A 23679-nucleotide genomic window follows, 5' to 3' on the forward strand; every position below is an offset into this window, starting at 1 on the left:
ATGGCAGTGATGCTCTGATGGTGATGGAGGTGGGGCGGTGCTGGTGGTGACGATGAAGACAGAAGACACCGAATCAGCCCCACTGAGAAGAGGGAGCAGCGGTGGTCGCCAGGCAAAATAAGAGCGTGATGCGGTCTGATCACTGTACTGTGGGGGTGGTGACGCCACATGGGACATCCACAGTGCTTTGCTCATAGGAGTCCCTGGAAAGTAGCAGCCAAGTCTACTTCCCCAGGGGAGATACCTCACTAGCAGTCACTGAAATGAGATGGAGAAGAGAAAACACATGAAACCCCTGATGTCAGGAGGCCTCGATTGAGAGTTTATTGCTGTAGCTGCACGACCTTAGGCAGCTCGCTGAACCTTAGGTATGAAATTGAGGGGATCGAGGGGAGAAGGAAACCTACCCGAACAACTGATGAAACTCTAAAACAGGCTTGGACTCGAGAGATGGGAATCCTGCGTTTGGAGCCGACTCACTGCATATGCGCTGTCGATAAGCTCATCCATCTCCTCATCTCCTCATCTCTAAACCGAGCCTGATGAGATCCAGGGCACAGAGCTGTTAGGGTTACATCAGAGGAGGCTTGGCATCTTGCGGTCAGCTACTAAATGCTGTGTTTACTTTTTTAATTTTTATTTCATGTTGGAAATATGATACAGTTGATTAACAATCAACAATGATCAACAATCAACAATACGATACAGTTGATTAACAATGGTCAACAATCAACAATATGATACAGTTGATCAACAATCTTGCGCTGGTTTCATGTGTACAGCAGAGCGACTCACTTGCACGTAAATGTGACTTTAAATGAAAAAAGCAATCCAAGGATATGCTAACAATGACACACACCAAAACCTGGGAGCCCTAAAGTACCCGTAAAATATATTGAATGAATGTCCAGGTGGCACTAGGGGTCAAGAGCCCTCCTGCCAGCGCAGGAGGCAGAGGGGATGCGGGTTCGATCCCTGGATCAGGAAGGTCCCTTGGCGAAGAACATGACAGCCCTCTCTGCTCTAGGATTCTCGCCTAGAAAATCCCCATGGAGCCTGGGGCTACAGACCATAGGGTCACAGGGTCAGGCATCACTGAAGCGACTTAGCACGCAAGCACACACGTCAAAGGAAGCGATGCTGAAGGGCGAACATTAGACAGAGTCGAGCCTGGTGCAACAAAAAAAGAGCTGCTTGTCTTGAAAGGTCATTTTACATTAATAGTAAGTATATTTCACAAAGAAAGTACAAAAATCATAAACTTCCTGTACCAAACAAAATCACAGTTGCACATAGGAAGTGGGCATTCTTGTAACTAAAATGGAATTACAGGTATATTAAGTGAAAGTTTTAAAACTTTTCCCTAAGCCTAGCCAAAAAGAAGGGGCAGAAAGTGAGAAAAAAAAAATAGTATAATTTGGGACACCAAAATCATAAATAATGAAGGAAATGATTAGCCGTTTTTACTAATTTTTAAATTTAATTTTTAATGGAAAAAATATACAATAAACACAACTTGGAAAGAAGCTGGGGACATATTTGACAAAAGGATAATACTCCTAGAAATTTGAATTTAAAGAAGAACACACAAAATGATGAAAAGAGATAAACAGGAAAAATCACATACTGACAAAGATAGGAAGCAGACATTACAATTATTAAGCAATTTATAGGACCATTTTTGCTGAAGAAAATGAATGGAGGAGTTTTACTGCCAAAGGCGAAATCCAGTTACAGAGTCTAGGCTCTGGGGAACAGCGGCCGTGCTGGAAAAAGCTGAGGAAGGCCTACTAAAGCCGAAACGTTGGGCCTACCTGTGGTCCACATTAGGAAGGAAGTGTCTCTGAGTGTTGTTGATTAGCTGGACATGAACTGGACTTGTTGGTTAACAAAGCACCGGCTGACGGCAAGCACCTTTGGATTATGACATCAACTGCTCTGCTTCATATGGGAAGTGTCCACATGGAAATTCCTACTTCCCAAGAGGGGAGGTGACCAGGTCAGGGTTGTCAATTTCATATTGTTAATCTTTTTTTCACAATGAGCAGCTATATTTTTATAATCAGAAACAATAATAAATACACAGTTGACTTTGGAACCACCTGGGAGTTAGGGGTGTTGGCTCTCTGAGCAGCAGAAAAGCCACATATTGATACAACTTCACCGTTGGCCCTCCATATCCTGGGTCTGCATCTGTGGGTTCAACCAACCAGATTGTGTACTGTAGGGTCTGTCCACTGGAAAAAATCCCCATAAAAGTATATCCATGCAGTTCAAACTCCCCCATCTTCGTCAACTCTACTTCTATTTTGAAAGCAAAAAGTGCATTTTGAATCAAACTGAGTCATGAAATCATGAAGCAACTCACTACTTTCAAAAAAATATATAATGTGAAAGAAATATTTTTAAAAAATTTTTTAAACCATCTCTCATATTTCCTGATTTTGAGGGATGGGGTTTAGAAATGCGTAAGTTAAGAATTGATGCTTTTGAACTGTGTTGGAGAAGACTCTTGAGAGTCCCTTGGACTGCAAGGATATCAAACCAGTCCACCATAAAGGAGATCAGTCCTGGGTGTTCCTTGAAAGGACTGACGTTGAAGCTGAAATGCCAATACTTTGGCCACCTTATGTGAAGAGCTGACTCATTGGAAAAGACCCTGATGCTGGGAAAGATTGAGGGCAGGAGGAGAAGGGGATGACAGAGGATGAGATGGTTGGATGGCATCACCAACTCAATGGACATGGGTTTGAGTAAACTCTGGGAGTTGGTGATGGACAGAAAGGCCTGGCGTGCTGCAGTCCACGGGGTCATAAAGAATCAGGCACGACTGAGTTGAAGTTAAGAAACTGACTCAATGGACATGAGTTTGAGCAAACTCCGGGAGACAGTGAAGGACAGGGAAGCCTGGCATGCTGCAGTCCGTGGGGTCGCAAAGAGTCAGACAGGACTCAGCAACTCAACAGCAAAGTTAATGAGAAGGCTGCAGTGCTCACTGGGAGGCCCTTTTGTATTGCAGGTGTAATATTCCAAGGCTGTCGCAGCAAGCCAAGGAGAGCCATCATATCTTGGGACATTTTAGTGTCCTCTGACCTGACAGACCGGTGCAATATAGGGAGTCCGTTCCTAGGAGCTACTGAGACAGTTGAGATCGAGTAGCGCCAGGTGAGCATTACTAGGTGGGCACCCAAGAGGATAAGCTGATTAACCCACAGAGCCTCTTTCTAAAGGCAAGCTGGGAGCTCATTGAAACGCCAAGACCCTAGAACCTGAAACACATGCTCTCAGGGGATCCAAACAGGGCCCCAAGCCAGGGACACTGGTTTCCATGGGAGCTTTCAGCAGGTATAAACCGTGTGAGGCACGCTGCACTATTGCACAAAGCATGTCCTGTTCCCCCCACCCCATCTCAGGACGGTTCTGTAGCCAAGAGGCACATCAAGAGAGCTTCTCAGTCTCCAAGGGGAACCGATTCCCTAAGGTGTGTGTGCGTGCGTGCGTGTGCGTGTGTGTGTGTGTGTGTGTAGGCTTCCCTTGTGGCTCGGTGGTAAAGAATCTGCCTGCAACGCAAGAGACAGAGGATACATGAGTTCAATCCCTGGGTCGGGAAGATCCCCTGGAGGAGGGCTCAGCAACCCACTCCAGTATTCTTGCCTGGAGAATCCCGTGGACTGGGGAGCCTGGTGGGCTACAGTCCGTGGGGTTGCAAAGAGTCAGACACAACTGAACAACTTAGCATGGCTAAGTCTTTTACTTATAATAGATATACATAATATACATATTATATATATATATATATAGAGAGAGAGAGAGAGAGAGCACCAATGGGGAAAATGGAAAGGAACGCACGTCCCAGAGGCAGAACCAAGAGCCGTGGAGAACACTGCACTGGGAAGAACCAGGACCTTCTCGAGGAATATTTTCCGCTGCCAAGGATCAGGGTCCTGGCTAGTGAGTCCGGCGGGCTTTCACCATCATTGCAGATGGACCAGTCGCTGCTCACTCCTTTCCAGAAGGCTGTGTTTGCTGTGGGCTCTGCCGTCACTGAATTCTTCTCAGTTCATACATGTCCAGGGCTAAAGGAGCCGCATGCGGATCTGTTGTAGTGAAAGGCACTCAGTCGTGTCCAACTCTGCGACGCCGCGGCCTGTAGCCCGCCAGGCTCCTCTACCTATGGAATTCTCCAGGCAAGAATACTGGAGTGGGGAAGCCATGCCCCCTCTCCAGAAAAAAGTGATCTTCCTACTCCAGGGATTGAACCCAGGTCTCCCACATTGTAGGCAGATTCTTTACCATCTGAGCCACCAGAGAAATGATACTATTACAAGAATTCTGGGGTGTGAGTCTGATACTTTGTTTGGAAAAGACATACATGATGTCTCCTTTAAGGAGCAATAGAGTGCCACTCCAGTGGTCTTGCCTGGCAAATCCCATGGACGGAGGAGCCTGGTGGGCTGCAGTCCATGGGGTCGTGAAGAGTCAGACATAACTGAGCAGCTTCCTTTTCGCTTTTCACTTTCATGCATTGGAGAAGGAAATGGCAACCACTCCAGTGCTCTTGCCTGGAGAGTCCCAGGGACGGAGGAGCCTGGTGGGCTGCCATCTACGGGGCTGCACAGAGTCGGACACGACTGAGTGATGCAGCAGCAGCAGCAGCAGCAGCAGCAGCAGCAGCAGAGTGTACTTTGCATGCACGATGGGAAAAAGGAAATATCTGTGACCAAGACAGCAGTCAGTGGTGACACTGTATTATTCAAAGTGTTTGCTGTCCTTCCCCATGGTTGAATCACACGCTCATATGCTATCGAAGTCAGTTTTTGTCGTGATACACGAGCAAAAGGCTTGTGTGCCACCGCTGAACAGACCTTCCAAGGACACTGCACGGTCTCTTCCTCTCTTTCCTGTGACATGACCGTCTCCGTACGGTCCTGCTCCACCATCCGGGAGATGAGTCGGGCACAGACCTGCAGCCAAACCATGACGCGCATATGAAATGATTTCAAAGTAAATCTCTGTCATCTTAAACCAACACTGTTTTTCAGTCATTTGTAACCTCAACATACCTTAACCTAAAATGACAGATACAGGATACACATTATCTGGTTAAAGTGAATATTATCTGATTAAAGACATCCTGGAATATGAAGTCAAGTGGGCATTAGGAAGCATTACTATGAACAAAGCTAGTGGAGGTGATGGAATTCCAGTTGAGCTGTTTCAAATCCTAAAAGATGATGCTAAGAAAGTGCTGCACTCAATATGCCAGCAAATTTGGAAAACTCAGCAATGGCCACAGGACTGGAAAAGGTCAGTTTTCATTCCAATCCCAAAGAAAGGCAGTGCAAAAGAATGCTCAAACTACCACACAATTGCACTCATCTCACATGCTAGTAAAGTAATGCTCAAAATTCTCCAAGCCAGAATTCAGCAGTATGTGAACTGTGAACTTCCAAATGTTCAAGCTGGATTTAGAAAAGGCAGAGGAACCAGAATCAAATTTCCAACATCCCTTGGATCATCAGAAAAGCAAGAGAGTTCCAGAAAGACATCTACTTCTGCTTGATTGACTATGCCAAAGCCTTTGACTGTGTGGATCACAATAAACTGTGGAAAATTCTTAAAGAGATGGGAATACCAGACCACCTCACCTGCCTCTTGAGAAACCTATATGCAGGTCAGGAAGCAACAGTTAGAACTGGACATGGAACAACAGACTGGTTCCAAATTGGCAAAGGAGTACATCAAGGCTGTATATTGTCACCCTGCTTATTTAACTTCTATGTAGAGCACATCATGAGAAACGCTGGGCTGGATGAAGCACAAGCTGGAATCAAGATTGCCAGGAGAAATATCAATAACCTCAGATATGCAGATGACACCACCCTTATGGCAGAAAGTGAAGCACTAAAGAGCCTCTTGATGAAAGTGAATGAGGAGAATGAAAAAGCTGGCTTAAAGCTCAACATTCAGAAAACTAAGATCATGGCATCTGGTCCCATTACTTCATGGCAAATAGACGGGGAAACAATGGAAATAGTGACAGACTTTATATTTTGGGGCTCCCAAATCACCTCAGATGGTGACTGCAGCCATGAAATTAAAAGATGCTTGCTCCTTGGAAGAAAAGTTATGACCAACCTAGACAGTGTATTAAAAAGCAGAGACATTACCTTGCCAACAAAGGTCCATCTAGTCAAAGTTATGGTTTTTCCAGTAGTCATGTATGGATATGAGAATTGGACTATAAGGAAAGCTGAGCACTGAAGAACTGATGCTTTTGAACTGTGGTGTTGGAGAAGACTCTTGAGAGCCCCTTGGCCTGCAAGGAGGTCCCCCCAGTCAATACCAAAGGGAATTAGTTCTGAATATTCATTAGAACTTCCCTAGTGGTTCAGATGGTAAACCGTCTGTGTACAACGTGGGAGATCCGGGTTTGATCCCTGGGTCAGGAAGATCTCCTGGAGAAGAGAATTGGCACCCCACTGCAGTATTCTTGCCTGGAAAATCCCAGGGACAGAGGAGCCTGGTGGGCTACAGTCCATGGGGTGGAAAAGAGTCGGATATAACAGAGCGACTTCACTTCACTCTTCCTTAGGAGGACTGATGCTGAAGTTGAAACTCCAATACTTTGTCCACCTGATGTGAAGAACTGACTCATTGGAAAAGACCCTGATGCTGGAAAAGATTGAAGGCAGGAGGAGAAGGGGACGACAGAGCATGAGATGGTTGGATGGCATCACTGACTTAATGGACATGAGTTTGAGTAAATTCCGGGAGTTGGTGATGGACACGGAGGCCTGGCATGCTGTGATTCACGGAGTCACAAAGAGTCGGACATGACTGAGCGACTGAACTAAACTGAATATTTACTGAGCCTGACAAATTAAGCATTTTAGTTTTTGCTTTCTGTTATTCGTTTTCTGCATGTTTCTATGTGAATTGAATTCTTTCTTTCTCTCTCTCCTTTTTAAAGAAAATATTCAACCTGATTTTAATTCAAGTAGAATTTTCCTTGACATTTTTAACTGAAACTTTTCTAGTTTAACATGCAACATTCAGATTGAAAAACATACGAAGGGCTTCCTTAGTGGCTCAGTGGTAAGGAATCCACCTGCCGCTGCAGGAGACAAGGGTTTGATCCCTGGTCCATGGAGATCCCACATTTCACAGAGCAACTCAACCCATTCACCACAACTATTGAGCCTGCGCTCTAACGCCCAGGAGCTGCAGCTACTGCGTCCCCCGCTGCAGCTGCTGAAGCCCGTGTGCCTCAAGCCCGTGCTCTGCAACAAGACAAGCCACCGCAACGAGATACGCCCTCACTGCAACAAGGAGTAGACCCTGCTCTCCGCAACTAGAGACAAGCCAGTGCGGCAACAAGAGCCAGCACAGCCAAAAACAAATAAATAAACAGCAATTTTAAAAAGAAAAGCATGAGATCACCAGGGTTAAGGAAATCCAAGAAAAGGATGCATGGGAGAAGGGACTCTTCAGCCATTAAGCTTTCTTAAGATGACGTTATCATTTAGACATAGCAGCAGCAGCAACAAAACCCGCAGCAGGATGCACCACGGGTCACGAGCATTCTACGTGACTGCACACTCCCTCACAATCACCTCACGGTGCCAGTGTGATCACCTGCAGCTTCAGGTAAGGAAGCTGAGGCAGAAACGTCACAGAACTCTTTTTCAAATCATACACTAGCCAGTGGCTGAGTTGGGATTTCTGCCCAAGTCTGTCCGATTCATAGACACGTGATTTTAAGGTACTGAGTGTTAAATACACAATATTGGGGTAAACTAAGCAGTTTTGTTCTCAAAGTAGCACCTGATTTATCTAACCAAGATGGCTCTAGAAAAGAAATACACAGCAGTATAATGCATTTTTATATAAAAAGCACGTTTCATAAGCGTTACAGACATCAGTGAATTAGAATGGTGAAAGCCGCTCAGTCTGACTCTTTGCGACCCACGGACTGTACAGTGCATGGAATTCTCCAGGCCAGAATACTGGAGTGGGTAGCCTTTCCTTCTTCAGGGGATCTTCCCAACCCAGGGATCGAACCCAGGTCTTCTGCATTGCGGGCAGATTCTTTACCAGCTGAGCCACAAGGGTGAACTAGAACCAACACATTTATAGTGCTCTCCGTCATTTGCTACATAGAAACCTTAAACATTCTTCCCTGAATTCTTAATCCAGCATTATACCACCTGGTGGAACCACCAACTCCTGAGTGAATATTCCTAGTTTTCACACATGTAAGAATACGTTACAATGTTTGTGCAGCATTCTCGTTGCTCATCCCCTGCCCCACCTGCACACACTTATCTTCCAGAAATACATCTGAATAAACGGTAAGCTGTTTTTGTACAAAGGTTCCATGTTGAATATGTTGCCCCAAATCAATTTCCTTCAAGCTTTCCCTTAACCACTGACCTGCAGCACACTATATGCCTATGTATCTACATCAGCTTGACCTTGCAAATAGGATAAACTAAAAGTCATTCTTCTTGGATTTGGGGTCCAAGGATACTAAATGTGAACCTCCCACTATTTAACAGTTCCGAAGGAAAGACAGCAAACCCCCAGCATTTTTCATGTGGTGTTTGAGAGGAGGAAGGGAAATGAAATACCATTAGCTCAGCTTCTCTAAGAGAAACCACACCCCCTCCCCCACCAAAATAGCTTAAGTAGTCTAGGAATTTATTTTTTAGGTAGAATAGTTGGAGCTTTTACAGCAACTCTGCTTCATGAAGTTGTCTGGGGTGTTCTTCATGTCTATTCAACCTTCCTCCATAGGTACTGGTTTCGTGAGAAAGGCCAATGGTCTACATTAATTTCAAGTGGACATGTTCATTCCCCTCAAGGCTACACGCTGGAGGTGGCATAAGCCACACCTCACATCCCATTGGCCAGACCTCGCTGAAAGGGAAGCTGGGAAGGCAGATGGATGCGGCGTAGTGCTATGCCCTTGGTGGTACAGGGGAAAGCATCTTAGGATGAGAAAGGCCATTGGTGACCGGCTTCCCAACAATGTGCAAGTGCTTAACGCTACTGAAGAGTACACTTAAAAAACAGTTAAGGTGGTGAATTTCACGTGCATTTTACCACAGTTAAAAAAAAAAACAGTTAATTAGCCTAGAAATTAATAGACATGAATCCCATTTAAGCCCTAAGTAACTCTGTGAACTTGGGTGATTTTAACATTACTGAACCTCAATCTAATCTATATAATGAAACTATTTTAGATTATCTTTTCAGGCATAACCATTTAACTCTTTGTTAGCTATTTATCGTAAACATAAGTGCATTTATTGGAAAGATGACTGGGCAACTGGACCATCAGGAGGACAAGAGAACTGGGAAAATGAGCAGCCACCATGTCCACACACCAGTCCAGTCTTGTCCACACCACCACGTAAGCGTTAACTCTGATTGTCCCCTGCATTCTTGCTATTCACATTAAAAATCGCAAGTCATCTATTTCTCAAAAAAAGACATGTACATGGCCTACAGCGACATGAAAAGTGTCCCAACATCGCTCATTATTACAGAAATGCAAATGAAAACTCCAATGAGGGACCACCTCACAGCAGTCAGAACGTGCTGTGCTCAGGCGCTCAGTCAGGTCCAACCCCATGGACTGTAGTCCACCAGGCTCCTCTGTCCATGGGATTCTCCAGGCAAGAATACTGGAGCAGGTTGCCATTTCCTGCTCTGCTCCAGGGGATCTTCCCGACCCAGGGATCGAACACGTGTCCCGTGCGTCTCCTGCACTGGCAGGAAGATTCTGTACCACTGCTCCACCTGGGAAGCCTAGTCATCACCAGAATAAAAAGAAAGATCTACAAACAATAAGTGCTGCACAGGGTTGGAGAAAAGGGACCCCTCCTATACTGTAGGTGGGGATGTAAGCTGGTACAAGACTAAGGAAAACAGTATAAATTTTTCTCAAAAAACTAAAACCAGAGTTGCCATATGATCTAGCAATCCCACTCCTGGGCATATATTTCAACAAAACTCTAATTCAAAAAGATACATGTACCCCTTTATTCACAGCAGCACTATTTACAATAGGCAAGACATGGAAACCACCTGAATTCCCACTGGCAGATGAAAAGATAAAGAGCATGTAGTGTGTATACACACACACACACAGTGTATACACACACACACACACACGCACACACAGTGGACTACTACTCAGCCACAGAAGAGAATGAAACGATGCCACCTGCGGCAACATGCACGGAGCCAGAGCTGGCCACTGAGTGAAGCAAGTCCTGAAGAGGGACAAACGTCGAATGACCCCACACACAAGTGGAGAGCAAAAAGCAGCACACACGCACGTGTCTGTGAAAGAGGAGCAGGCTCAGACACAGAAGAGACTTGCAGTGGCCACAGGGGAGGGCGGTGGGGAGGGATGGACGGGGAGGCTGAGATAAGCACACGCACACTGTTATCTGCAGACTGGACACACAACGAGGTCCTACTGGGTAGCTCAGCCAACTATACTTAATATCCTGTGATAGACCGCAATGGGAAACAGTACGAAGAAGAAATACATATGTATATATACACACATATGTACGAAAACCTGAATCGCTGCTGTATACCAGGGACCAACACGGCATTGGAAGCTAGCTATACTTCTGTAACATAAATCTTTAAACAACTGTAGGTCAAAGAAGAGATTCTCCTGGCCCAGCTAGATCTGTCTGCCCAGGTCAGGGGGATGGACCTGGCACCCTTGGCTTCCTCACAGGAAACAGACAATTCCTCTCGCCCACACCGCTCGTGGTGCAGGGAAGGGCACGTGGGAACCAGAGGCCCACGGGCCAGGACACTCACACCCTCTCTTTCTTTGCTCCTGAAGTTCTCTCTGTCGGCTTCTATCACAGCAGGTTCTCCTAGTTTTTCTCCTGCTTCGAGAACATTCTTCCTTCGCTTGGGTTTAACTTTCTCCCTATTTTTCAAAGCTCTGACTTCCGGGTTTTTCTGCTAGACCTCTCCCCTTCATCATCAATGTGCTCTCCCGGTCTTCCTCCATACCTCCTTTCCTAATTCTGCCAATGGTCCCCACAAATCCGTGTCGACTGTCTGACTCCTGCACACGTGCGCCTGTTGGGTCTCCGAGCCGCTCACGTTCGGCCCGTCCAGAACCACATTTCTCAGAGCTTCCTCCCACAGGTTCTTCCTTTTTCGGGTTGTGTTTTGTTTGGGGGAAATCATGCTCAGAGGAGTCTCTCTCTGCCAGATATTTTACTTAACATGGGTTGACTGTGAGAACTGTTAAGAATTCCACAAGCCAGCAGCGTACAGGACAGTGTCTCTTGCTAGAGGAACCAATAGAGGAGTAACACGCTCCAAACCAGTGGAAGATTAATGACACGATTGCTGCAGACAGAGAGGAGAGGGCAGGAAGAAAGCCCAGCCCTAACTGCAGTGTAACACCCCTTGACTTGGCTGCTGGGGTGACACTGAAAGGCCTCGTCGCGACCGCCCACCGCTGGGGGAGAAGGCTCCTCCGCCAGAGGCTTCTGGCCCCACGAGCGCTACTGGGCGATCGCAGGCGAACACGAGGACACCCTGGCCGAACAACTGCACTTTTGTATCAAAATAACTCTACAGTTAGGGCGCTGCTCAGAAAAAAAACCAGAACAGTTTGAGCAGCAGCGCTCGTACGGCAGCCCCTCTAGGGATGTAAGGAGCTGCCCAAGCCGCTGGGGAGCGAGGGCTGGAGGAAAGCAGGCTCCCAGCTGAATCGCATCAGGGCTTCTGGAAGCCGGCGCTGCTCTCCCTCTCACTGCGGGGAACCGGAAATCAGACGAGAAACCTGACCGGAAACGGATTCAGGTGAGCAGTGTGGATCAAACCCCAAACCCTTAGGCAACAGCTGCCGCACAGACGCTGAGAGAAGGGGCCGCAGAGAACCCTGGAGCGATCCGGGCCTGCAGGCGGCGTGGAGCCACCGCACTCTCCGCGACAGCGGGGCTGTGGGTTCGGGTGGTGGAAGAAACGCTTCCCAAGTTCATTTTTGCCATAAAAAAGTGGACTGGAGGTCATTTCACACCCGCTACACCCCAGGTTGTCCACTCGGTAAATGGCAGTCAAACCCACCTTGCCTCCAAGGCAGGAAGAAAACAGGCAGATAAAACAGAAATGAGCCGGACTTGGCCGTCTTCACCCGTCCATTATCCACATCCACCCAACCACCATGCCTTCTGGACTGAGCCTCTGGAATATTTCCCCGGCCCCCGCTTGCTCTTTAAAAACAAAACCAAACAAAACATTTTTGGCTGCACCCGGTGCCACAGGGATCTTACTTCCGCTACCAGGGATCAAACCAGCGCCTCCTGCCGTGGAAGTGCGGAGTCTTAAGCCCTGGCCTGCCAGGGAAGGCCCCTACATTCATTTGCCTTTCACCCACACTGTCAAGCCCTTTTCCTCCTTATAAAGGCTCCTGGAGTTGGTGTCCAAATAAAACCAGAGAAAATGACCTTTATCGTTAACTGTAAAAGAATATGTTTTAGAACTGCAATCACAATATATGTTTATACTGAAAAAAATTCCCAATAACAAGTAAAATTATTTTCTGTGTGACATGGCTGTGTTTTAACTTTTTGTATACTTCTTTCAGCATAATAACTTCAAAAAATCAGAGCAAAAGTCACATTAGATGTCACAGTTATGTGGATACATTGACTTAATATGTGAAATCAGCTTTGGATTATTACCATTTTTTTAATCTTGGAAATATTACAGCTCCACTGATTGAAACTTCATAACTTGTATGAAAGATTGCATCATATTTAAAGGAACTTTTTGGAATAGAATTTGGTCAGCATCATTCAAGCTTTCCACTGACCATACCTGTCAATCCATGTTTCTTGTTTTTTAGAATTCATTGTTTTAAAACTGAAAATATCAAAGGTCAAATTTTCATGGCCCTAAGTCTGAAGGAATTATTTTATGTCTTAAATTCCTATCATTTAAACAAAATTAAAAGATACTGATACATTTTTTTTTCTATGTGGAGTTAAGAAGGAAGTCATTTCTCAGTAGAGATAGAACAGTGTATGTTGTCAACAGGCAATGCTTTCATTAAATCTCCAAGAAATAGCTATTTCAGTATAAATGCTCCAGATGGCTTCATCCCAGCCTTCCCACCGCTCCACACTCTCCCCACTGATGCAAGTCTTTTTATACATACACCAATGTGCACACGTATCCCTCCAAGGACTGATGCTTTTTAATGAGTGTAAAGGGTATTTTTCTGATTTGACTTGGAATCTAGGTGGCAAACTCTGAGAACAACATTCACTGCTAAGGCACCAGGAGTCTCGTTGAAATTCACAAAGATCTTTATTTAGTGACTAGTTGGGAAGGATTTGGTTGATGATAGACTCCAAGAAATGCAGAGAGACGGTGCTCGGGAAGAAGTGATGAAGCTTTCAAGAAGCACCTGGCTCTCGGAGCTGGGAGTGAGTGAGTCAGGTGAAACGGCCGAGGGCTACAGGCAGACCTACCTGTGCTTTCATGAGGGACTTGGTGAAGCTCTGGGCAGAAGCCCCTCTCCTTCGGGCGCTCCGTGACTGTCGTGGCGTGGAGTTAGGGTAAGAGTCATTCTCTCTTCCTTCGCGTGGCCTGCCATTACACATCAGAGGCCGCTAGCTCTGGGGGCACGTGAGGCAGACGCTGTCACCGTCCTCTCCATTGGCCTCTGCGGGAATGGCGTTTCAGAGTGGCTATTTGGGACACAGCTGTCTCTGTGCTACCTGGTTTTTCAGCACCGACATGAGTATTACCGCAAAATATTGACAGCAGCAAATGAGACCAAATCCTGCTATAAATCCCTGGGGTACCAGTACCTGCCAGGTGAAGTTCATGCCCTCTGGGGACTCCCAGAAATACTCAGAGGAGATTTTGAAAATGGAAGAAGGTTCCAGTCTGGGCAGACAGGGAAAGAACAAGAACTTTGGATTCTCGAAAATTCATTTGTCTCTGCAAACAGAACAGGTTTTGATTTTGTCAGCATTAGAAAGGGATACACTCTTAGCATAAAGCAACACAAATGTACTTTGGGAATGTCAGTTGCCATCCTGAGAATGAGTGTAGGAGGCTTGCTTTTTTCTTTTCTTTTTTTATTTTTATAAGCAGGAATAACCGTAACCATATGATTTAGGGAACAGTGCTTTGAACTAAGATATTGCTAATAGAGTAGCCCTCAAATAACTTTAGTATGTGAGCTAATAGAATGCTTAATAAAGAACTCTATGTGATGCCAAGAATACATTCTTTCACAATACAGTGGGATTTCATCAATCAATTCTGGCAAGCAGACCGGGTATGTTGTAGAATTTCAGAATCAAAATTAAAGCATTCCAGGATGAAGAAAAACCTGTTCTTTTACCAAGACAGTCTCTTTCCTTGTGAATTATGGCCTAGTGGAGAAATTTTTAATAGTTTTATTTTAGGACATTTAGAAATAACAGCGAAAAATGAAGCCTTTTGCTCAAAAATTTCCTGGTGTAATTTCTCAACGGCATTCTTTTGTTTCCCAATATGCAGGACTTATGAACAACTTGCTCAGATCTGTGAGTACTCAGGCATTGGTTTTCTTAAGCCCTCACTAGATTCTGGGCCCCAGGGCACTCTTTCAACTCCCAAGCTACAATATCTGGTTTTATTCTAGGGTGAAAAGGAGACGTTCCATTTATACCAATGACCCAATGGAGGGACATTATGATACAGAATATAGTCGTGAAATTGTCAACTGAGAATTTTTGGTGGCGGTGTAGGAATATTTCAGCCAAAATAGACAAGGAGATTCTGGTTGAAGTTTTGTTTCTGGAAACTTCTCTAGAAATTCTGGTTATTATAAATTAACTGTGTAACGCTGAGTCTTAATTAACATCACTGGGCCTCAATTTCCTGATAGAGACATTGATTTAAATAATGTTTTGTCAAGAATGAGTAATGGGAAACACAAATCCTATGAGATGCTGCTTTTCAAGAGGGGTCTATAATCCAAATAGGTTTAAAAATGTATCATATCAGCAGCCATTTCTCAAGTCTATGTGGCCATTATCACAAGTCAGCCCATTTATTTAATCATGGAAATCTTTTTCAAGTTACCCCCTATTAAAATCCAGATAAAGCACTTTAGAAAAGGTTCGATTAAATGATCCATATGCCTGCTTTATAAGAAAATCTTTTAAAATAATAGAGACTGGGATTTACGTGTATACACTACTGATGCTATGTAAAAAATAGATAACTATTGAGTACCTACTGCATAGCACAGGGAACTCTGCTCAGAGCTCTGTGGTGACCTAAATGGGAAGGAAATCCAAAAAAAGAGGGGATATGTGTATACCTGTGGCTGATTCATTTTGCTATACAACAGAAACTAATAACAACTTTGTAAACCAACTATACTCCAATAAATTTTTTTAAAATAAATAAAAATAATATTTCTAAGCTTCATGAAAATTATTGCTAAATGACAAAGTCATAAAATAAAATTATAAGCAAGCTAATTCTTTAATAAAGGAAAGAAATCTTCATTCTTATGGGCCAACTGTGAGGAAACGCACAAAATTGAAAACAGTCCTGTTAGAATGACACCATCAGGCTTTTATCACTCAAAACAACTTATTTGTCAATATGCTTTTATAATTAAAAAGTAATTTTTTACGTAGAAGTGAAATTTTCCCTCTTTGTCTAGGAAAGAGTGTCATTCTTCCAGGTTTTAGATGGTTCTTTGATTTTCAGACTTTGGCTATAATAAATGGACATTTCAAACTTTCGGTGTCTCTTGCCTTAAGAAATAGTCACTAGCCTATGGCAACAGAAAACCATTACACACACACACACATACACGTATGTATCCCTTACACTTGTGCCAACTTCCTTGAGATGTTTGGCCAAACTGTTCAACCACTGTGTGGCCTTGTCCACTGAACTAGAAAAGAACACTCCTGACCTTATCATCATGACCCATATTCACTAGTCCTGTCTGCCAAGGCCAAATTGATTTGTGCACTCGCCTAGATGTGCTGATACGATCTTCCTGGTTTCTCTCTGCTTAGTGAATTTGAGATGGACAGATAGGGATTAGATTGCCCCTTCAAACAAAATTTGGGAAAAGTTTATCTTAGTTAAATTCTGTTTTCATTGATGCCAAGCCATTTCTTTGACGTTTTAGCTGTTTCATGGCTTGTCCTGTGGAAGAGTTGTGCTATTTACAGTTTAAAAATAAATAAAGGAAGAGTATTATCCCAATGACTCAAGCAGAGGCTCTCCTCTCTCAAGGAATAATTATTACTGATCCAAATAAAATTCACATTAGGAAAGAAATTAGGTGGCAGAAGACCTAAACAGACATTTCTCCAAAGAAGAAATACAGAGAGCAAATAAACACATGAAAAGATGCTCAACATTGCTTATTATTAGAGAAATGCAAATCAAAACTACAATGAGGTATCACCTCACACCAGCCAGAACGGCCATCATCAAAAAAATCTGCAAACAATAAATGCTGGAGAAGACGTAGAGAAAAGGGAATATTCTCGCACAGTTGGTGGCAATGTAAATTGACACAGCTGCTGCAAGAATGATATGGAGATTTCTTTAAAAACAAGGAATAAAACTACATATGACCCAGCAATCCCACCACTGGGCAGGTGCCCTGAGAAAACCACAATTCAAAAAGACACATGCACCCCAATGTTCATTACAGCGTCGTTTACAACAGCCAGAACACGAGAGTAACCTAGACATCCATCAACAGATGAATGGACAGAGGAGCTGCAGTGTGTCTACACAATGGAATATTACTTGCCGCAAAAAGGAGCACATGGGAACCAGTTGGAGTGAGGTGGATGAACTTAGAGCCTGTTATACAGACTGAGTGAAGTCGCTCAGTCGTGTCCAACTCTTTGTGACCCCGTGGACTGTAGCCTACCAAGCTCCTCTGTCCATGGGATTTGCCAGGCAAGAATGCTGGAGTGGGTTGTCATTTCCTTCTCTACAGGATCTTCCCGACCCAGGGATTGAACCAGACAGCTAGCGAAGCTGCTGTGTGCCAGGGAGCCCAGCCTGGCACTCTGTGATGGTTTAGCAGGGTGGGACGAGAGGAGGTCTGGAAGGGGGGCTCAAGAGGAAGGGGGCGTATATATATTCAGTTCTGACTGATTCGCGTTGTTGTATGGCAGAAACCAACACAACATGTCAAGCAACTATCCTCCAATTTTTTAAAAATAGTAAATTTTAAAAAAAGCTAAACAAACAAAAGGTCATACTTACTCCCTGGTGGCTCAGATGGTAAAGAATCTGCCTGCAATGTGGGAGATCCGGGTTCCATCCTGGATCTGGAAGATCCCCTGGAGAAGGGACTGGCTACCCTCTCCCGTATTATTGTCCGGAGAATTCCATGGACAGAGGAGGCTGGCGGGCTACAGTTCACGGGGTCGCAAAGAGTCGGACACTGAGAGTGACTAACGCTGGCGCAGGGCCTTACAGTCCCAGGAGAGGAAGTCCCCCTCTCACTCCCTTTCACCTGGTGAGGCTGAACCTGATATTAAGAGGAAGCGCTGTCTTTCTTAGTTTTCTCTATGACAATGGTTCAGTCAGCATAGCTGCCGTTGGCAATAATTACCTCTGTCTCCATTTCATGCCTCCTCCCCTGCAGCCTTGGGACACTAAGAGCTTTGTCTTCTGCCAGCCGGGCTGCTGCAGGGAGCCTCTCCACTAGTTTAATGCTGAACTCGAGCTTGTTTTAGAAATGCGTGCACATGACTGGCGCCTTCAGCTGGTTGGCTGCATGTGTTTTCAGCGCTGCTCACTCCGAATAGTTGCAGCGTGCACTCAGACCCTTCTCGTATTCCAGGATACTGACCAGAGCACTGCTTTCCTTAGTGCCAGGATGTGAGGGCTGAAAAAGAGAAAGTGGAGGAGAGAGAAGAGTGAAAGACAGAAGGAAGGAGACAAAGAAAATTCTAAGGTCGACGTGAGTGAGTGATAGTTGCTCAGTTGTGTCCGACTCTCTCGACCCCTTGGACTGTAGCCCCCCAGGCTTCTCTGTCCACGGCATTCTCCAGGCAAGAATACTGGAGTCGGGTGGGAAATACCATTTCCTTCTCCAGGGAAGGTAAGTATGAGATAGTAAAGAAAAATGGTTGTTCCTCTGCTTTTCAATCAGTCATAATGAGATACGTGGGGTAGCAAAGAGTCGGACATGACTGAGTGACTGAACTGAATGAGATGCAACTCGCTAAGTTATGTCCCACTCTCTGCAGTCCCATGGCCTGCAGCATGCCAGGCTCCCCTGTCCTCCACTAGCTCCAGGAGTTTGCTCAGATTCATGTCCCTTGAGTCAGCGATGCTATCTGACCATCTCATCCTTTGCTGCCCCTTCTTATTGTCCTCAGTCTTTCCCAGCATCACAGTCTTCTTCGGCATGTCTGCATTACACATCAAGTGGCCAGAGTATTGGAGCTTCAACTGAAGCATCAGTTCTTTCAATGAATTTTGGAGTTGATTTTCTCTAGGATTAACTGGTTTGATCTCCTTGCTGTCTCAGGGACTCTCAAAATTTCTCCAACACCATAATTTGAAAGCATCAGTTCTTTGACACTCAGCCTTCTTTATGGTCCAACTCTCACATCCATACATCACTACTGGAAAAACCATAGCTTTGGCTATACAGAATTTTGTCAGCAAAGTGATATCTCTGCCTTTTATTACACTGACTATGTTTGTTAGAGCTTTCTTCCAAAGAGAAAGCATCTTTTAATTTCATGGCTGCAGTTACAGTCTGTAGTGATTTTGAGCCCAAGGGGGGGGGGGGGCGGAAATCTCTCACTGTTTCCACTGTTTCCCCATCTATTTGCCATGAAGTGATGAGATCAGATGCCATGACCTTAGTTTTTTGAATGTTGAGTTTGAAGCCAGCTTTTTCACTCTCCTCTATACCTTCATCAAGAGGTTCCTTAGTTCCTCTTCACTTTCTGCCATTAGGACAGTATCAGCTGCATATTTGAGGTTGTTGATATTTCTCCCGGCAATCTTCCTTTCAGCTTGTGTTTCTTCCAGTCCAGCGTTTCTCATGATGTCCTCTGCATAGAAGTTAAATAAGCAGGGTGACAATATACAGCCTTGATGTACTTCTTTCCCAATTTGGAACCAGTCTGTTGTTACATGTCCAGTTCTAACTGTTGCTTCCTAACCTGCATACAGCTTTCTCAGGAGGCAGCTCAGGAGGTCTGGTATTCCCATCTCTTCCAGAATTTTCCACAGTTTGTTGCGATCCACACAGTCTCAGGCTTTAGCCTTGTCAATGAAGCAGAAGTAGATATTTTCTTTGGAATTCTCTTGCTTTTTCCATGATCCAGCGGATGTTGGCAACTTGATCTCTGGTTCCTCTGCCTTTTCTAAACCCAGCTTGTACATCTGGAAGTTCTCAGTTCACATATTGTTGAAGCCTCAGTTCAGTTCAGTCGCTCAGTCATGTCCGACTCTTTGCAACCCCATGAATTGCAGCATGCCAGGCCTCCCTGTCCAACACCAACTCCCAGAGTTCACTCAGACTCATGTCCATCGAGTCCGCGATGCCATCCAGCCACCTCATCCTTTGTCGTCCCCTTCTCCTCCTGCCCCCAATCCCTCCCAGCATCAGAGTCTTTGCCAATGAGTCAATGCTTCGCATGAGGTGGCCAAACTACTGCAGCTTCAGCGTTAGCATCATTCCTTCCAAAGAAATTCCAGGGCTGATCTCCTTCAGAATGGACTGGTTGGATCTCCTTGCAGTCCAAGGGACCCTCAAGAGTCTTCTCCAACACCGCAGTTCAAACGCATCAATTCTTCAGCGCTCAGCCTTCTTCACAGTCCAACTCTCACATCCATACATGACCACTGGAAAAACCAGCTTTGACTAGACGGACCTTAGTTGGCAAAGTAATATCGCTGCTTTTGAATATACTGTCTAGGTTGGTCATAAGTTTTCTTCCAAGGAGTAAGCCTCTTTTAATTTCATGGCTGCAGTCACCATCTGCAGTGATTTGGGAGCCCAAGAAAATAAAGTCTGACACTGTTTCTACTGTTTCCCCATCTATTGTCCATGAAGTGATGGGACCAGATGCCATGACCTTCATTTTCTGAATGTTGAGCTTTAAGCCAACTTTTTCGCTCTCCTCTTTCACTCTCATCAAGAGGCTTTTTAGTTCCTCTTCACTTTCTGCCATAACGGTGGTGTCATCTGCATATCTGAGGTTATTGATATTTCTCCTGGCAATCTTGATTCCAGCTGTGTTTCTTCCAGTCCAGCGTTTCTCATGATGTACTCTGCATAGAAGTTAAATAAGCAGGGTGACAATATACAGCCTTGACGTACTCCTTTTCCTATTTGGAACCAGTCTGTTGTTCCATGTCCACTTCTAACTGTTGCTGCCTGACCTGCATACAGATTTCTTAAGAGGCAGGTCAGGTGGTCTGGTTTTCCCATCTCTTTCAGAATTTTCCACAGTTTATTATGATCCACACAGTCAAAGGTTTGGCATAGTCAATAAAGCAGAAATAGATGTTTTTCTGGAACTCTCTTGCTCTTTCCATGATCCAGCAGATGTAGGCAATTTGATCTCTGGTTCCCCTGCCTTTTCTAAAACAAGCTTGAACATCAGGGAGTTCACTGTTCACATATTGCTGAAGCCTGGCTTGGAGAATTTTGAGCATTACTTTACTAGCATGTGAGATGAGTGCAATTGTGCGGTAGTTTGAGCATTCTTTGGCATTGCCTTTCTTTCGGATTGGAATGCAAACTGACCTTTTCCAGTCCTGTGGCCACTGCTGAGTTTTCCAAACTTGCTGGCATATTGAGTGCAGCACTTTCACAGCATCATCTTTCAGGATTTGAAATAGCTCAACTGGAATTCCATCACCTCCACTAGCTTTGTTCGTAGTGATGCTTTCTAAGGCCCACTTGACTTCACTTTCCAGGATGTCTGGCTCTAGGTGAGTGATCACACCATCGTGATTATCTGGATCAAGAAGATCTTTTTTGTACAGTTCTTCTGTCTATTCTTGCCACCTCTTCTTAATATCTTCTGCTTCTGTTAGGTCCATACCATTTCTGTCCTTGATCGAGCCCATCTTTGCATGAAATGTTCCTTTGGTATCTCTAATTTTCTTGAAGAGATCTCTAGTCTTCCCCATTCTGTTGTTTTCCTCTATTTCTTTGCATTGATCACTGAAGAAGGCTTTCTTATCTCTTCTTGCTATTCTTTGGAACTCTGCATTCAGATGCTTATATCTTTCCTTTTCTCCTTTGCTTTTTGCCTCTCTTCTTTTCACAGCTATTTGTAAGGCCTCCCCAGACAGCCATTTTGCTTTTTTGCATTTCTTTTCCATGGGGATGGTCTTGATCCCTGTCTCCTGTACAATGTCACGAACCTCATTCCATAGTTCATCAGGCACTCTATCTATCAGATCTAGGCCCTTAAATCTATTTCTCACTTCCACTGTATAATCATAAGGGATTTGATTTAGGTCATACCTGAATGGTCTAGCGGTTTTCCCGCTTGAAGGATTTTGAGCATATCCTTGCTAGCGTGTGAGATGAGTGCAATTGTACAGCACTTTGAGCATTCTTTAGCATTGCCCTTCTTCGGGATTGGAATGAAAACGGACCTTTTCCAGTCTTGTGGCCACTGCTGAGTTTTCCAGATTTGAATGGCTTGTCTTAGAAATGAACTGAGATCATTCTGTTATGTTTGAGATTGCATCTGAGTACTGCATTTCAGACACTTTTGTTGACTATGAGGACCATGCCATTGCTTCCCGTTCTTGTCCACATTAGTAATATAATGGTTGGACCGTCTGAACTAAATTCAACCATTCCCATCCATTTTAGTTCACGGATTCTTAAGAGGTCAGTGTTCAATCTTGTGATTTCCTGCTTGACTCTGTCCAATTTAACTTGATTCATGGACCTAACATTCCAGGTTCCTGTGCAATTTTATTCTTTACCGCATCAGACTTTACTTTCACCACCAATACACCCACTACTGCCTGTCATTTCCTCTTTGGCCTAGCTGCGTCATTCTTTCTGGAGCTATTAGTAATTGCCCTCTACGCTTCCCCAGCAGCATAGAGGACACATTCTGATCTGGGGGCTCATCTTCTGGTGTCCTATCTTTTAGCCCTTTCATACTCTTCATGGTGTTCTTGCGGCAAGAATACTGCAGTATGTTGCCATTTCCTCCTCCGATGGACCACATGTTGTCAGAACTCTCGCTATAACCTGTCTTGGATGGCCCTGCGTGGCATGGCTCATAGCTTTATTGAGTTTGCAAGCTCCTTCACCATGACAAGGCTGTGACTCATGAAGGGTGATAGATCATTTACCAAAATTAAAAAGCACCTACTTGAAGCAGACCAATTTCAATGAGACTTGACAGATTTATTTACCTTTTGGCTCCCCCCTCACCTCTCATGACCCATTATACTCAATACCCTGAAACCACTGCCTCAGGTAACCACTAACCTGCTTTCTGTCACTATAGGTTGATTTTTCCTATTGTTGACATAAATAAATGGAACCAAACTTCATGTGGGACTTCTTTCATTCAGTATTATGTTTTTGCAATTCATTCACACTGTAAAATATAATCCATTTCTTCTTTTTAAGTACTATTCCACAGTATATATTGTGGCTATGCCACAATTTTTTTTTTTCTTATCCATTCACCAACTGACAGCCAGTTAGGTTTTTTAGAGCTTAGCACTATTAGGAATAAATAGCTATGAACGTTTGTGCACAGGTCTATATGTGGATACATGCTTTCATTTCTCTTGCATAAATATCTAGGAGTGAGACAGCAAGACCATTAGGTAGCAGATTTTTAAAAACCGGAGAAATTTCTCTAAATCTTTGTTTCTTCTGCTTTACATTATTCACCAAGCTTTCTCAGCTCCCTCAAAGGTGTCTGCCTTCAAAAAACAATAGGACTGTCTGAATAAAGGAAAAGGGAAGTGAAGCAGAAGTTTTTCCTAGGCGCGTCTTCTGTTCAGACTGCGTCTGTACTGGCCAGGAGAAAGTTCCAGATGACCTCATCTGTTCAACACTGTTGTCAGTAATCTTGCTCTCAAATTTCTCTTTCCAATGTTGCATTGCTTGTCTATAGAAACTGGATTGATTTTTAGCTGTTGACTTTAGTTCCTGTGGCCTTCCTAGCCTCACTTAATGTTTCTAGAAGTTTTTTGGTAGGTTCCTTGGAATTATCATGTTAAAAATTAAAATCATGTTATTTGCAAGCAGGAAGAGTATAATCTCTCTCTCTCTCTCTAAATTTCTTTTTCTTGCCTTATTACAAAAATTAGGGGTGGTAAGAAAGGATATCCTTGTCTTTTCCTGATAGGAGGGGAAATCATTCATCCTTTCAGTATTAGAATGATGTTAGTTTTACATATATTTTTTGCAGATGCCCTTTATCAAATCGAGGAAATTACTTTCTACTCATAGTTTGTTAAGAGCAGGATTTTTTCAAATTTTTCTGCATATTGAGAGTATCGAGCAGGTTTCCCCCTTACAGTGTTACTGCGGTGAGTTGCACAGGTTGACCCCACTTACGGAGGCAGTGCTGGAGCCTCTGGATAACTCTGCTTGTTCATGATGCATTG

This window comes from Ovis canadensis, chromosome 1 (assembly GCF_042477335.2).
Source record: "Ovis canadensis isolate MfBH-ARS-UI-01 breed Bighorn chromosome 1, ARS-UI_OviCan_v2, whole genome shotgun sequence".
Taxonomy (NCBI): Eukaryota; Metazoa; Chordata; class Mammalia; order Artiodactyla; family Bovidae; genus Ovis; species Ovis canadensis.